General features: G+C 37.8%; 1 pseudogene; it reads right to left on the bottom strand.

Annotated features, from left to right (window-relative positions):
• LOC107745151 (gonadotropin-releasing hormone II receptor-like) overlaps positions 1 to 5,973 on the bottom strand; it is a 12,909-nt pseudogene extending 6,936 nt beyond the window's left edge.
• Positions 5,974 to 7,908: the final 1,935 nt, after the last annotated feature.

The following is a 7,908-nucleotide window of genomic DNA, read 5'->3' as shown; positions in this document are numbered from 1 at the left end:
ATTTGCATTTATGAATCTGGCAGATTTATCCAAAGCAACTTACATTGCATTCAGGGTATACTTCTGATCAGTTTTTGCTTTGCCTTGCTCTGCTGTTTGAGCTACAGGAAGGCTGAAACTAAAACTGATCAAACATCATCAGGCTTGAGTGCGATGCAAGTCAGATAAAAACATCTATCAGATGCATGAGTGTAAATATGAAACGAGCTGTTTAGACTTGACTCAGCACCAGTATTATTTTAGTATCTTTGAGATACTATTATAGTTTTTAGTACATCATGTTAAAGTAAACAAAAATTATAAATGTTGCCCAATTTTATTTTATTATTTCAGTAACATTTTTTAAAATATTTTTTTAGTTAACAATGCTTTGCATATTAAACTGCTAAAAGTATTTTAACATCCAAAAAATTGCATTAAATGTACAAAAATAAAAAAAAATTAAATGCTTTTTTAGGTGAATATGGTGCAACTGGACAGTTTTTGTTGTAAAATCCTAAAATACTGGGAAGGTTTTTGCAACTGTTTTTGCTTCACATTCATCACGCGCAGACGCGAGTCTTTTCAACATACTGAAAATATCTGCAAAAATTTAAAAATAAAAATTAAACATCTTTTCAAAAAAATATATTAAAGATTCATTTAGAAATGAAGATACTCAAAAGCAAATTTCAACTAATTCAAAATTTTTGATTAATCTACAAAAAAAAATAGTGATTCATTTTCTAAATATATTAACAGTCATAATCATAATTAATAACCTCCAACTTAATAATACATTTTATTTTATATTAATATTAAATAGTATTCTATAAAGCACCTTTAAAGTGAGCTTCTCTCAGATTACAGATTAAAAGAATAAAGTAAACATGCATAATAAGAGAATGAATATGAAATGAATATGTACTAAAATCCTGAGAGGGGCATTATGGGTATCTGCAGCCGCTAAAATTAACTCTTTCCACACCTGCCGATGGAGAAAAATTGAGCAAATGTACCAGACATAAGTATTTCTAACTGCTTATGAAACTGTGTTTTGTGTTCTGGGTATTGCAAATGTATTGTTGCCTTATCAAGAGTTTTTTCTTGTATATCAGTGTCAGTCCAGCAGGTTATTGAGTCATTCGCAGCATCATATCTAGCCACATAAGACAAAATCATGCTTTGGTTAAAAAAAAAAAAAAGTTATAATTATGAGATAAAGAAATTGAGATTAAAAAATCAGAATTATGGTCAAAACATTTTTCAACATAATTTCAACTTTTTATGTATAATTTCAACTTTTTATGTATAATATAATTATGCCCTTTTCTCTCATAATTATGATTTTGTATGTCATATTTTTGACTTGTGTCATAATTATTTGATGACTTTTTACTTAACTATGACTTTTTATCTCATAAGTTTTTACCTTGTAATTATGACCTTTTATCTCATAAATATGATTTAGTATGTCATACTTTTTGTCATAATTATGACTCTTTATCTCATACTTTTCATTTTTATCTCATAATTCATGTTTTTCTCATCATTAAACCGCCCATCGGTTTATGGCGATGGGCGCATGCAGCGACCGGCAGTGAATGAGAGTTTGGCGTCCTGTTTTATGTGGTTTTATTCGTTTTAAACGTTTTTATTGTCTTGTATTGTCTTGACTACATGAATAAGCGATTCTAGATTTAGTTGGAAAATGGATTTATCTTATTTCGTTGCGCTGGGACTTCTTTTGTATCTGTTGTTTGCATGCAACATCCGTGGGACTGTATGCCAGGTGAGGACACAGTATTCCAGAGATATGTTACTGCAGCTAAACCTCGCTAGTTTTGGCTCAGGGAATGTAATTTACACCGGAGTTACCGAACTTTATTCTGAGAGATTCTCATGGACCGAGGAGTGTGGAAAAGAAGAGGAGGAAGAGGGGTAAACGAGGTGGCGTTAGATTACGCCTGAGGAAGCAGCGGCTCACCCGGGTTCCTCTGCCCTCGGTTATTATGGGAAACGTTCAGTCTCTGAGGAATAAAGTGGATGAACTTCAGGGAAATGCTCGTTACCAGCAGGATTTTAGGAACTGCTGCATTATGGCATTTACTGAAACGTGGCTCACTGAGCGTGACCGGGACATCGACTTATCCATTGATGGATTTGGAGCTCCTTTTCGTTTGGATCGGCTGGCAGAGGTAACGGGGAAAACTCAAGGAGGCGGGGTATGTCTATATGTCAACAAACGATATTGTACCTCTGTGACTGTCAGAGAGCGTGTTTGTACGCCAGATGTGGAACTTTTAGCGGTTTCACTTCGTCCTTTCTATTTACCCCGTGAGTTTCCTCAACTTTTCATGACAACAGTGTACATTCATCCAAAGGCGGACAGAATGAAGTTTTTTGAAAATCTAAAAATGCAGAAAGTTTCCTGTGAGGGGTAGGTTTAGGGGTAGGGTTGGTGTAGGGCAATAGAATATACGGTCTGTACAGTAGAAAAACCATTACGCCTATGGAGAGTCCCCACAAGGATAGCTGACCAGACATGTGTGTGTGTGTGTGTGTGTGTGTGTATGTGTGTGACCTGTGGCGATGCGATCAGCGCGCTGAGGCTCCAAGCCAGCAGTAGCATCCTCCTGTTCCTGTGATGGGCGTTGAGCGAGTCCAGCGGCCGCAGGATGGCGTGATGCCGGTCCAGACTGATGACCACCAGGATGAAGGCGGAGGTTTGCATGGCGAAGAGCTTCAGGAAGCACAGCAGCTTACAGAGTCCGGCTCCGGCGTACCACTGCACCGTCACGTTCCACACCATGTCCAGCGGCATCACGATGAAGGTCATCATCAGGTCAGCGGACGCCAGGCTGATGATGAGAGGACGCAGGTGAGACGCCAGACGCCGGCCGCGACCGCGTGACACGCTGATGAGGAGCGCCAGGTTACTGACGGCGGTGAACAGGAAGAGCACCAGGGTGGCTGCGACGCGGGCCTGAGCCGCGGGAGTGAAGGAGGGCACCGTCCAGTCCGTCAGCAGCGGCGGAGGGAGAGACGCGTTAGACACAGACGACAGTGACGTGTTATCAGACATCACACCGCTCTGATCTGCACCTGCGTGAAGACACAAAAACAGCGTCTGAATGAGGTAAAACTGAACAACAGGGGTGTAAAATACACTGATGCACTATGATGACATCATTTATATAATACACTCAGTGTGCTGTGCATCCACTTCTAAACCAAAATACATATGCATTGCAATATTATAGTCATTTCGACTTTTAAACTCATAATTATGATTTTTTTATGTCATAATTTTGACTTTTTATCTCATAATCTAGACCTTTTTATTCTATAATTATGACATAGTATATCACAATTATAACCTTGTGTTATCTCATAATTATGACTTATTGCCATAATCATGACTTTTTATCTAATAATTTTGACTTTTTAATCTCACAATTATGATATAGTATGTCATAATTTTGACTTTTTAATCTCACAATTATGACTTGGTATGTCACAATTATAACCTTCTTTTATCTCATAATTATGACGTTTTGTAATAATTATTATTTATAATGTCATAATTATGACTTTTTAATCTCATAAGTATGACTTAGTATGTCACAATTACAACCTTTCCTGTCTCATAATTATGACTTTTTGTCATAATTATATATTTTTAATGACATAATTATGACTTTTTAATCTCAATTACGACTTTTTATTTTTATCTCATAATAATGACTTTTTGGCAGAATTATGTTTTTTTTTAAAAGTCATATTTATGACGTTCATATAATTTTGACGTTTAAGCATCACTGTTTTTGCTCATAGTTAGTGTTTTTAAAGTTGTGATAAAAGAGTAAGTAATTAATAATATGTATTAGTAGTTGTCCATTATGAGTATTAAAGTTGCAATGAAATAGAAGGTGTAACAGATCTTTTCTTCTGCATTGCGACGTAACAAAGGATTGTAGAAGTTAAAGTTAAAGTATGAAGTTAAAGCCCTAATCTGAGCCTGAAGATCTGCAGGAACACACTGAGATCCGGATCAGGGGGGAGTCTTGGAGAATTTATATCATGTATCTTGTATCATATTTTTGTTATCTGTTGTGTTATATTTTTAAATGTGTTTTTTGAATTTGTGTTATGGATGGATGTCACTGTCATTTTACTGCAAGACAAATTTACCTGCGGGTATGAATAAAGTAACCTAACCTAACCTAAGAACATTTTAGTCATCCTAGATCAGCAAAATGTGCCACTGAGGTGAAAGCTGTCAGACGCTGAGCGAGCTGTTGTGTGATTTGAATCTCATGATCTGTACCTTTGCTCTTATGCAGCTGTCTGTTGATCTCGATGAGGATGCAGGTGTAACAGCAGCTCATAGTTAGTGTTTTTAAAGTTGTGATAAAAGAGTAAGTAATTAATAATATGTATTAGTAGTTGTCCATTATGAGTATTAAAGTTGCAATGAAATAGAAGGTGTAACAGATCTTTTCTTCTGCATTGCGACGTAACAAAGGATTGGAGAAGTTAAAGTTAAAGTATGAAGTTAAAGCCCTAATCTGAGCCTGAAGATCTGCAGGAACACACTGAGATCCGGATCATCACAGAACAACACGTCCTGATAGAATCAATAGTGTGTAACACAAACCCATGGAACAGAATCCCTGCAGTCAGAGTCTGTGATCATTAACACGTTCATTAACGAACACTCCACATGTTAAACCAGAACCCTGAAGAGCACCAATGAACCCAACATCACTGTGTGCTATAATGCACTTCTCAATCAGCAGAGCACTGAATGTTGTGTCTGAGATCCCAGTGTGAGGTTTAGAAGCACAAGAGCACATTCTAACCTGGATAGAAATACAACTCTTTAGGATTTTTGACATTCTTGCAGCTCAAATAGTATGCAAAGGTCATGGGTTCGATGAATGCATCATTTGAACGCAATGCAATCACTTGGATAAAAGCGTCTGCCAAATGCATAAATGCACATTTTAAAAGGTTATGAGACATTGATGTAAAATACAAAATATGGTAACACTTTACTTGAAGCCTTAATGTATAATGCATATAATTTTCATGAATAAAATGCATTTTTGCTAATTTATTATTACAACTGAAACTGGTTATGTGTTTTAATGCATTATGCTTTCTGAAGGAATTTATTATAGCTGTGGTTACAATTATTCATGAGATCACACAATGCAAGGTGCATAATTAATGCATTAAAAATGCTTGTATAGTGCACGGTACATAAAAGCTTCATATAAAGTGTTTCCAGAAATCTGATTCTGTTCTATTCATAGGTGATGAGACCTTCAGGATTTGTTCATCAAATACAGACATTCTCACATTCATGTTAAGCTTCTTTTTATGCTTTAAATATATAATTTGTACTGAAAATATGCCGATAAAATGCCAAATAGAATCATTATTTATGCTTTTGGACTCCACTGTAATATATACAGCAAATTTACCTGCGGGTATGAATAAAGTAACCTAACCTAACCTAAGAACATTTTAGTCATCCTAGATCAGCAAAATGTGCCACTGAGGTGAAAGCTGTCAGACGCTGAGCGAGCTGTTGTGTGATTTGAATCTCATGATCTGTACCTTTGCTCTTATGCAGCTGTCTGTTGATCTCGATGAGGATGCAGGTGTAACAGCAGCTCATGACCAGCAGCGGAATCACGTACAGCGTCACGAAATGAAACATGTTGTACGCCGTCTCATGCCAGCGCTCATGGAAACTCCCGTGAGTAACGCACTGAGTGAAGTCCACGCTCTCCGTTTTGACCGTCCGGAAGATGAACAGCTACAAGAGGAAGAGTTGATCAGAACCAGTGAGTTTTCATGCACTGGTCAATTATGTGCTATTTTACATATATTATGTGCTATCTTATGTATTTGTGTCTGTAGATTTAAATTCCAGTCCATATCTTTAAAGAGTTTTTTAAATACAGACATTCTCACATTCATGTTAAGCTTCTTTTTATGCTTTAAATATATAATTTGTACTGAAAATATGCCGATAAAATGCCAAATAGAATCATTATTTATGCTTTTGGACTCCACTGTAATATATACAGACTGTAAATCTAGACCTTTATGTCAGGTCTATAATTTATTAAACAGTACAGGATATTAAAATATTTAAAGGGATGGTGCTCCTTCTGCATAAACACTATTATTAAACCAAACAATAGAGAATATTGACTTGTGTGTTCTGCAGGACTTGGTTTATTATCAGCCATTCTCACTAGTTTTACCAGATGTTTGATGGTTTTACAGTTTGATAGGTAGATTTTGACTGAGTACAGATTCATGTGAAGGACAGCAGATTCTAGTAATAAAGGAGCTGAGCTGATGATTGTTTACAGTCAGATTTACTGTATTATTACTGTACAAACACATGAAACACATTCCTCATGCTGCATCATCACTGGAAACATATGATATCTCACACAGGACACTGAAGTTACTATATCCAGTAAGAAACCTCTTCTATGGTCATTACTGTAGTGAAGGATTTCCCAATCATTTTAATTTTTTAGTTAATGTATTTTTTAAAAATAATTTAATCACACATTTGCATGTTCACAGTTCTCTGATGTTGGTTATTGCTCACATGACATGCAGCTAAACGAATAAAATGTCATCTTTTGTGTTTTATTTTGCAATTATTTAAATTTTAACATTTCCTATGAATTAATTATTAGCTCCGATATCCAGTTTGAAATAATGAAATGCTCACCTCGCTCAGAGTAATTTCTCTAGAATGCCGTTAAAGCCCGATTCTCCGTGTAATATCCTCCAGACTCACTCTTTCCCATTGCACTGAATCCTGTTGGAGTCAGTCCAAGGAATTCCTGATTATCCAGATTTTACATCCCATGAGATGAGCAGGTGAGGATCGGGATCTGCTGCTCTCATAATCCAGCTTTGGAGATGCACAAGACATGATGAAGACGAGAAGAAGAAGATCCTGGCGAACTGAGGAGGTGAGTACAGACTGTGTGAGTGTGTGTGTGCGTGTGAGTGTGTGTGAGTGAGTGAGTGTGTGTGTGTGTGTGCATCAGTATGTGTGAGTGAGTGAGTGTGTGTGTGTGTGTGTGTGTACGCGTTTTTGTGACAAATGAGGACATAAATTTGTATAATGACAAGGGTATGACATAGGTATTACAAGGAGAAGGTGACTTTTCAGGACATTACCCCATGTCCCCACTTTTCAAAACGCTTATAAATCACACAGAATGGAGTGTATTGAAAATCTGAAATAGCACAAAGTTTCCTGTGAGGGGTAGGTTTAGGGGTAGGGTTGGTGTAGGACTGTGTGTGAGTGTGTGTGTGTGCGTGTGTGTGAGAGTGTGTGTGTGTGTGTGTGAGTGTGTGTGAGTGAGTGCGTTAGTGTGTGTGTATGAGTGCGTTAGTGTGTGTGTGAGTGCGTGTGTGTGTGTTAGTGTGTGTGTTTGTGTGTGTGAGTGTGTGTGTGTGAGAGTGAGTGAGTGAGTGTGTGAGTGTCTGTGACTGAGTGTGTGTGTCTGTGGGAGCGTGAGTGAGTGTGTGAGTGTCTGTGACTGAGTGTGTGTGTCTGTGGGAGCGTGAGTGAGTGTGTGAGTGTCTGTGACTGAGTGTGTGTGTCTGTGGGAGCGTGAGTGAGTGTGTGAGTGTCTGTGACTGAGTGTGTGTGTCTGTGGGAGCGTGAGTGAGTGTGTGAGTGTCTGTGACTGAGTGTGTGTGTCTGTGGGAGCGTGAGTGAGTGTGTGAGTGTCTGTGACTGAGTGTGTGTGTCTGTGGGAGCGTGAGTGAGTGTGTGAGTGTCTGTGACTGAGTGTGTGTGTCTGTGGGAGCGTGAGTGAGTGTGTGAGTGTCTGTGACTGAGTGTGTGTGTCTGTGGGAGCGTGAGTGAGTGTG

This window comes from Sinocyclocheilus rhinocerous, unplaced genomic scaffold (assembly GCF_001515625.1).
Source record: "Sinocyclocheilus rhinocerous isolate Xijiao unplaced genomic scaffold, SAMN03320098_v1.1 scaffold828, whole genome shotgun sequence".
NCBI classification, from domain to species: Eukaryota; Metazoa; Chordata; class Actinopteri; order Cypriniformes; family Cyprinidae; genus Sinocyclocheilus; species Sinocyclocheilus rhinocerous.
This window is presented reverse-complemented; position numbering and strand designations above follow the sequence as displayed.